Raw genomic sequence first — 9,844 nt, forward strand, 5'->3', positions numbered from 1 at the left:
GGACGTTTGGGTCTTTAAGGGTTAAAGGCGGACGTTGAATCATGTGTAAAAAGACTCATTAAATCGTCTCCATCAGTATCAGTCTGTTATTGTAGTTAATGTTGCAATAATTAGGTTCTAATAAAGACAAAGAAGGTGATAAAAAGATTAGAATTGGAGAACTTGTATATTTGAGGGAGATAATACTTCATATCAGTTGCTTTGAATGTGATAACGATGATACAACATGTTGTAAATATGCAGAATGTCTGACATATAAATAAAACGGTCCTTCTGATAAACATCCTCCGCCTTAAAGCAAACACTCCAAATGTGACCTCATTTCACAGGAAGCGTGCACTCCTGCTGTTTCACAAACACTGAACGGCTTTTATGATTGTGATTCTTAGCCTCGATCAACTTCACCCTTAACTGTCAGCTCGTGTTTCAGTTTGTCGTCTTGTCAAACCAGACACCGTCCTGTCCTGCAGCCAACGCTCATGACATCATCAGTTCCACCTGCGACAACCAAGACTGACAGAAAAAAGCCCAAGAAGCTAAATGCTACTAAACTAAACAGCTAAAATACCAACGAGTCAAAGGTAAAACAAACAGAAACACTAAATAAAAAAAAAAAACAGAAGTGAAGTTTCAGGAATGAAGGAAGGCAGGTTTAAAGACAACATGAAAGTGAAAGTGGAAGTCTGTGCTGTATCTGTGTGACCTTTAGCGCTGCTTTTGTTGGATAATTGGAGTAAATTTGCACAGTGCAGTTGAATAGACTGGTTCACACCCTCATACAATCACTGACCAACAAAAAAAACTATAAGTAAACATCAAGTATTTGATCAAGTGTTAGTGGGCGGGGCCAAGGCAGTGATTGGTTGAGAATGAAATGACTCAACAAGTATTGGAGGAATTATTAATCCTTTATCAGGCAAGTGACTATTTTTGGTAATTTCCACAACCATTAAATATGGGGCCAATCTCGTGCCTCAGTGAGGTTGAGAGGCATGTTGATTTTTCTAACATTATACCATGATTCAGACAGATTTTATAGACATTTTGAAGCTGTAAATAGTGAATATTAGCAATTTAAGTCAGTTTATGACCTTATAACAGTTGTTTCATTGCTTGTGTTTGCTTTTTAGCAAGTGCTGCTCGGAATATTTTAGGGCAAGAGGAGGAATATAATGATTTTCAAGAACACAGAAAGGTTGAAATTTTGAATTTCAGAGTATTTCAATGAGTGCCCTATCAAGGGTTAAGGACTGGTGTTCAAAATATGCATAAATAAAGAATAAAAAAACAAATAAGAAATACACTACTGGATTTCCACTCATGTCAGGTGTTCAAATCGCAGGGTGATAAAAAAAAAATGCCATAAATGCAGAATTACTTTTTTTTCCCTCCTTCTTTCTTTGTATTATGAATGCTGCTTTGTGTGTATACATATATATATTTATGCATCCTTTTTTTTTTATTTTGTCTTGTTTCCTGAAAGTGTGGTTGGCTAAGTGTACAAGTTTGTTAATATAATTTTCACAATTCATTTTTTACATACTTATTTAATTTACTTATACTACCATTTTTTCCCCCTCTTTCTTCCTTTTCCTCCCTCCTCACAGAGGGTGAGAGTGGGTCCCCACACTTCAACACTCAGCCTCAGCACTGGCTCCCCACAGGGCTGCGTGCTGAGCCCCCTTCTCTACACCCTCTACACTCACGACTGCACCCCCTCCCACCAAAGCAACTCCATCGTCAAGTTTGCTGATGACACCACAGTGATGGGGCTCATCTCGGGGGGGGGGTCCACCTACAGGGACAAGGTGGAGAAGCTGGCAGTGTGGTGCAGGGAGAACAACCTGCTGCTCAACACATCCAAAACCAAGGAGCTGGTTATAGACTTTAGAAAGAATAAAACGGACAGGTCACCACGAATCATCAACTGGGACTGTGTGTATAATGGGACTAGTACAAAGGCTGAACCCAAATGCAAGACCAGAACGCAGATGACCAATTGAAAGTGTTTATTAAACACAATCACAGTGGGAAAAACACAGCACAGAATAGTTAACACGTCTGTGAAGGCGTGTGAATCAGGACTCTTCGTCCGGGCTGTGAGCGGGGAATATGGATGGTCAGCACGGCCGAGCCGGAGGATTCCCGACAACACCCTGACTAGGGCAAAACAGAGGATAGTCAAAAAACAAGCCAGGTCATACACAGGAGAGCAATTCAGGAGGCAACGAGACATGAGGGATAGGCTACTCACCGTCAAAGTCCAGGCGAGGGTCGAAACACAAGGTAACACGTTGGAGGCTGAGGTAAACAGGGAACAGGCAGAATCAGAAGTCGGATGAACGAACCAGGTCAGAACCAGACAAGCAGGCAGACGAGGAACAGGCAGAATCGGTGGTCGGAAGGCAAAACGGACAGACAGGTATCCAAAAACGCTGGTAAGTGAGCACACAAAGGTAGAACACAAACTGGCAGAGAAACAGGGGAAGACACAGGGTTTAAATACACAAAAGGGCGGGAAGACAATTGGACACAGGTGGAGACAATCAGGGAGGAGTCAGGTAATCAGCACAGGTGGAAACAATCAAGGAAGGGAAGTAAAGACACCAGACATGACACATGAGGGAAACTTAACAAAATAAAACAGGAAATGACAGACAGAACAGAAAAGACAGACAAATCCAGACACAGTCTGGGAGCAGTATTGACAGTGTGGAGAGGGGGGCAGACTTCCACTTCCTGGGAGTTCACATTGAGGAGGGCCTGACCTGGGGCGTGAACACCGCTAAGCTGCTGAAAAAGGCCCAGCAAAGACTATTTTCTGAGAGTGCTCAGGAAAAACAACATTGCACAGAGGCTGCTGGTGTCCTTTTACCGCTGCTCCATTGAGAGCATACTGACCTATTGTATCTGTGTTTGGTACAGCAGCAGCACAGCAGCCCAGAAGAAGGACCTCCAGAGGGTCATCAGCGCAGCCCAAAAAGTCATCAGCTGCACCCTCCCCAAGCTGGAGGAACTGCACAGTTCCCGCTGCCTCAAAAGGGCTCAAACATTATCAAGGACCCATTTCATCCTGATCACAGCCTGTTTGAGCTGCTGCCATCAGGAAGACGGTATAGAAGCATTAAAGCCAGAACAAACAGACTGAAAAACAGCTTCTACCCCACTGCAGTTAAAGCACTGAATGCTGCTAAAAGATAGTGCAATAGGATGTGACTGTGTCTGTGTGTTTTTGTCTTTAATCTATTTTATGGTAGTGTGATTGTGTCTGTTTTTTTATGTCAGGGATTGTACCTTTTAGGATCACACTTTTTAATTTCGTTGTACAAATGTACAATGACAATAAAGATATATTCTATTCTATTCTTTTAATGAGCATTATTGATACCCTTTTTTCTTCTTAAAAAAGTGAACAGTGTACTTTGTATGATTGATGTCATGTATAATATTTTAAAACTGTTCTGAATTAACATTTGAATTATTAAAAAAAAAAAAAAAAAAAAGCAGATTTACTTAAAAGACAACAGCAGGAAAGTCCACCAAAACTAGTCCCAGTGTCCCTGTCCATCAGCATCTGTTCTGTGTGGATCAGAACCAGGTAAATGTGTGAGGTTGTCAGGTTCTGTTCTATGTTCCAGTCCTGTGGTCTGGATGCACATAAATATAGAAGTGGGCGGGACTTTGACTGGAGGAGAACTCTACTCATCCAATCACAGTCCATATATGACTTCTATCAGTGACCAATAGGAACTAGACTGATATCTGGAACCATTTACATGTTCTAAACCATCAACAGATGGACCAGTAGAAGGAAAGGAACAGTTTCAGTATTTCTTCATCTTTGCCATCATCAGTCGTCGTCTTCGTTGACTTTTATAAATGACAGTGGATGGAGATGCTTGTTTTTATATTTCATTACTGACAGATTTTGCTGAAAAACTCCCTTTTAGTTCATTTCAACATAAAAACCTTGAACATCTACATTATCAGTGAATTATATCTAAAAAACACAGGATTTACACTGAAAACATGCAGAGGATGATGTTAATAAATCAGTGAATAAATAATAAAAGTAAAGGTTCTGTGTGGGTCCAACATTAGTTTGTAGTTTTAATGGTTCAGTAAAGTGGACTCCTGAACCTGCTTCAGATCTTCCACCTCTGGTTCATGGTTCATCTTATGGACGTGGAAACCCAACCCTAACCTCCACAGTGGAAATGAGAGCAGACGGGCCTCCTTACCTCCCTGCTGTCTAATGGACTCAGAACCAGCAGAACCTCCTGGACGCTGATGTTCCCGTCAGGTCCAATCACACACTGACAATACAGACGTTTTCCAGCGGTGGTCCGAGCCTGGACTGGAAACAAAAGCCACGTCAAACACACGCCACAGTGGATCAGCTGGGTCTACCATGACACGTCTAGACATGTTGTGTACATGTGACAGGCAGAGTCCCATTAACCCTTCATCCACCACAGTCTGGAGCTCCACAGACAAACAAGGGTCAGAACCAGCCCCGTTCAAAACAGTGTGTTTATGACACTGCTGTCATTTAATCATGTTACAAATAATTATCTATATTATAAGAGAAGTGGACTGTGTGTGTGTGTCTCAGGCATCACACTAACTCAGTACACAGCTGACTCCTTCAGTTTGTCATACTTGAGGGCATCCATGGCTCAGGAGGTAGAGCGGGCAATAACCGAAGGGTTGGCAGTTCGAATCCAACTCTAGTCAGTCTGTTGTGTCCTCTGGCAAAACACTTCACCCTCCTTACCTCCAGTGCCACTCACACTGGTGTATGAATGTGTATGAATGTTTGGTGGTGGGAGGGGTGGTAGGTGTGAACTGTCAGCCAGGCTTCTGTCAGTCTGCCCCAGGACAGCTGTGGATACAGACGGAGTTGAACTCCACCAGAGGGAGAATGTGAGAGCGAATGAAGAATGGATCAATAATGTAAAGTACTTTGGATGCCTTGACAAGCACTATAGAAATCTAATCCATTACTATGAACTAGTGAAAACAGTATGTTGACCAATACTTTGGCAGATATTAGTAACTAGCTTGTTGACTGGTGGAGAACCACAGGTTCTAGATCCTCTGATCCAGTTCATACCTTTCCTTTCTTGGAAAATTCCACAGTCATTTTCAGCTGAATAACCTCTCAGCTGACGTGTCTGTTTCTGCACAGGAAATCTGAAACCATGGCATGGGGCGGCCATGGCTCAGATGGTAGAGCGGGTCGTCCAATAACCGAAGGGTTGGCGGTTCAAATCCCGCTCTGTCCTTGTACTGTTGTGTCCTTGGGGAAGACACTTCACCCCCCTGCCTCCAGTGCTGCTACTCACACAGGTGTGTGAATGTTTGGTGGTGGTGGGAGGGGCCATAGGCGCAGACTGGCAGCCACGCTTCTGTCCGTCTGCCCCAGGGCAGCTGTGGATACAGTTGGAGTTGAACTCCACCAGACTGAGAATGTGAGAGCGAATGAATAATGGATCCTCTGTACGCGCTTTGAGTATGCTTTCATAGAAAACTGCTATATAAATCTATTCCATTATTATTAACGTGGTCCTATTGTTTATCTGTTGCTAGGTAACACTTCAGCGATGATTCTATGATGTGATTGGCCAGTGGGAGGACACTTTATTCCAAAATTACTAAAATCTCCCAAAACATTAGTCCATATTGGTTTCACTAGTCTGTTTGGGTCTAAAGAGGGGCCAAATGACCTGGTCAGGTGGTTTTATTGTAATATTTTTTAAATGAAAAGTTGTTATTATTTCGTATTCCAGGTAATCATCAAAAAACATAATAGAGGGTATGCACATACATCACTTCCCCCCCAGGCCACGCCCCTCTAAGTCAGGCTGAGTGGCAAAAACCAACCTGCTCAACATGACGGAGTATAGCAGTAAACACAGCATTTTAAACTTTTTAAAAATATTTAACAAAAATAAAAAATATTTAAACATGTAGTCATTCTTCTTTTGTGGACCAAATATAACACAAAGGATTATTTTTAACATGAAAAAATAACAGAAGTGTAATAAAAACAAAAACCCCTTGAACACTTAATTATTCACTCAGTTTTGATAACGAGGCTGTGGGCGTCGACAATGACTGTTTCCTCTGGTAAATCAACGCGTCACATGGGAGAAGATTCACTGAAACTCAGAGAACATTGAGGGAAACCTGATGAGTTTCACTGAGTCAAACTCAAACCCAGATCCAGACCTGAGCAGCGCCAACAGGAAGACCCCATGATCTGACAGGAAGTGGACCGCATCCTGGACCACTTTAAATAGAAACACCAGCATTAAGTCTGAACAGACAGAGAAAGGACGGAGGTTTACACAACAGGCAAAATACAGAGAATACTAGGATACAGGACAAATACTAGAGTACAAGTATGAAGAGGATGCAGAGTACAAGTACAGTATGTATGTGTGTAATGTACTAATACTGTGGAATTAAAATACTGTGTTACAAACAGGATGTGACTTTAACCCTTAAAGACCCAAACGTCCTTGTTTAACCTAAACCATCTACTGATCTACACTGTTTAATTCCTGTTGATCCACTAATCCTATCAATCCATGTCAATAATTGGTGTAAAATACAGTTCTTTATCTTTTCACGGTCATCAGATATGACCATATTTGGACATTCAGAGGCTCCATAGTTACTGTGGAAACACCATCATCTTCTACAACATTGATTCACCAGTCAAACCCATGGAGTTGGATCAATGACAGTGGATGGAAACACTGGGTTTATGGGTTCAGTTAATGATAGATTTGCTGAAAAAGACACTTTTTCATCGGTTTGCTCTGTTTTTGATTTAATAAACCTCAACTTAGAACTGAGCTTTAATGAACATCTACATGATCAGTGTATTAAATACACTGCTCAACTATTTCGTAGTAAATATCTGCGACAGACATTAAATGTGTTCAATCTGACATATTTTAATCAGATTAATTGTTAAACTAATGACCACAGTGCTGTTTAGTTCATGCTTTAATCTGTATGATTGTCTATTCTTCCACATATATGTTTGTTTGTGTCCATTTATCCAACAGATGTCTAAATGTTCCGCTAATAGAACCTGTCTAGTCCATGTATTGTCTTGTGCAGACAGTGTTGGAAGTAGATCTGGTAGATCTGACACTAATATTCCTTTGGACTTAAACCCATTCTATCACTCATTTTACTATTTCACACTTGGAGCCCAGACTGTATCTGTGAAAGTACAACCAACCAGCATTTAGGACTGGATTAGTCTGGATCAGAGAAAGGTAAAGTTTAAGTACTTTTATTCTGGAAATATTTAGCAACATTTAGATATAATTACATACATGATTTTCACTGAAAAACACAAAATACAAGCTCTAACCCTCACATAGGTTTTAATGTACATAATCTGTTTGCTTTCATGTTTACTAAGGATGTCAGCTGTAAATCTGTGGAATTTAGAATGTCCAGAACACAAGCGTCAAACGTACGGCCCCCAAAGGGTCCAGTCCGGCCCTTGGGATGAATTTGTGAAATGCAAAAATTGCACAAAGATATGAACAATCCTTTTAGTTCAGGTTCCACATTCAGACCAATTCAATCTTAAGTGGGCAGGACCTGTAAAATACTATCATAATAACATATAAATAATGTAAACTTCAAATGTTTCTCTTTGGAAATGTAAATATTTTCATGTATTTACTCTAAAACAAAGTATAATTTCGCAAAATGTGAAAAACCTGAACAAATATGAACAACCTGAAATGTCTTAAGAGAAGTACGTGCAATTTTAACAAGATTCTGCCAGTCAGTAAATGTTTTGTGTTTGTAAATCTACTGTGATCTGTAAGGTATAATGTACATGTGTAAATGATAAACTGAGGTATAACATTGTTAAAATTATACTTATTTTTTTCAGTTTGTTCATGTTATTCGCATCTTTTGAAAGGATAGTTTGTAGAAGTAAACCTTTTCATAATATAAATTATATATTTTTTTGCTCTAAAACATAGTGAAAAGTTTGGAGTTGACATTATTTATATATTACGTTATTATTTTAGTGGTTCGGCCCACTTCAGACCAAATTTAGCTGAATGTGGCCCCTGAACTAAAATGAGTTTGACACCCCTGGTCCAGAATGTACCGGAACAACTAATGTGTTTAGGCGACGTAAAGACAAAGGAAAGAAACGAAAAAAAAAAACGCAAAATACAGCTGACAATACGGTAATGAATGGAGATAAACCACCTGAGGAAGGTTACATCTGGACAAAAACCTCATTTGGTAGTGCCATAAAAGTAGGTCTGGGTCTTCATGCGTTAAAAATAGGACCTGTATCTCACCAGTATGTTGTAGAAAAACTCCAAACAGATGATGTGAACCCAGAGCTCAGGGTCCTGGTTCTGCTCAGTTTGACTCAGTGTGTTTGGACCGTGTGAGTGACAGGTGAACAGGTGAGTGTGAGGAAGCAGCAGGACCATGTCCAATCAGCACCTCCTCCTGTGGCCATGGAAACACACACTAAAACACACACACACATACACACATACACTAAAACACACACACACACACACTCTCCACCAGTGTCTCTGAACGTCTACACATCTGTACAACACAGAACTCCATCTAACCCTTCGTTATCGCGCCCACACACATCCTTAATCTGCAAATGTGGAGACGGAACTAGTTATAAAACAGAACAAATCTGGCAGGAATTCAAACAGGTTGTAGAAATCCACTGGATTTTTGTCCAAATTAATCTAAAGATAGTTTTGCAGCAGCTGGAGGGTTCAAATTCAAACTGTATGAACTATTAGGGTCCAAATACACAAAGAAATGAACCACAGACTAAGAAAAGTGGATTTAGACAAACATGAACCCTTTAAAGGATGAGTTTAGTGATTTAATATAATTACTGACAAATGTTCAGTCCAGATGAACACACTGCAAAAAATCTAAACCTTAACCAAGTGTATTTTTCTCATTTCTAGTCCAAATATCTCATCACGCTTAAAATCAGACAGAATCACCGACAGAGGAACTTTTCAGTGAGATATAAGAACTGATTTATAGACAATAGATCTGGAAAATCTGATTTATAGAAATCTGACCAAGATCATTTTCACTTGTTCCATTGGCAGATTTTTTTTCTTAATTCAGGATTTTTTTTTTTTCTTAATTCAAGATTTTTTGCTTAATTCAAATTTTTTTTCTTAATTCAAGATTTTTTTGCTTAATTCAAGATTATTTTTTTTTTATCAATTCAAGATTATTTTTTTTGCATAATTCAAGATTTTTTTTTTGCTTAATTCAAGCAAAAAATCTGCCAATGGAACAAGTGAAAATGATCTTGTTCAGATTTCTTGGAATCAGATTTTCTAGATCTGTTGTCTATAAATCAGTTCTTATATCTCACTGAAAAGTTCCTCTGTAGGGGATTATGTCTTATTTTAAGTGTGATGAGATATTTGGACTAGAAATGAGAAAAATACACTTGGTAAGATTTAGATTTTTTGCAGTGTAGGTGGAATTCTCTCATGGTTTAAAACCATTTAAACCACATCATGGCGCTTCATCGTCAAACTGAAGAAGACGTTTCTCCCTAAAAACCTCCACAGTCTGATCATGAACCTGACTTTTCACCGGCACAGTGCAGATACATGTGAAGGAAAACAGTGTCACTATTCATTCCTCTGTCAGTGGAAGTCTTTTTTCTGCACAATGGGATCAGATTATCATCGCCGCGGCAGACAAAACAGTGTGAACACATGCTGAAGACATCAGCAGCCTATAAATCTAAAAGGTGGAACACAACCCAGGCCAAAGGTCA

The 9,844-nt window shown here is 39.9% G+C and overlaps 1 protein-coding gene across 6 annotated transcripts in view; it reads right to left on the reverse strand.

Moving 5' to 3' along the window:
• Positions 1–4,421, reverse strand: part of chp2 (calcineurin-like EF-hand protein 2) — a 38,580-nt gene extending 34,159 nt beyond the window's left edge. For 2 of the 6 annotated variants that reach the window (XR_003937180.1, XM_030153153.1), the window contains exon 1: positions 4,242–4,412. The gene's annotated coding sequence lies outside the window, so the exon portion shown is untranslated. Of the gene's footprint in view, positions 1–4,241 lie in introns of all 6 variants that reach the window. The other 4 variants (XM_030153148.1, XM_030153150.1, XM_030153149.1 and 1 more) reach the window with 4 other exon arrangements.
• Positions 4,422–9,844: the final 5,423 nt, after the last annotated feature.

Source organism: Sphaeramia orbicularis, chromosome 13 (assembly GCF_902148855.1).
Source record: "Sphaeramia orbicularis chromosome 13, fSphaOr1.1, whole genome shotgun sequence".
Taxonomy (NCBI): Eukaryota; Metazoa; Chordata; class Actinopteri; order Kurtiformes; family Apogonidae; genus Sphaeramia; species Sphaeramia orbicularis.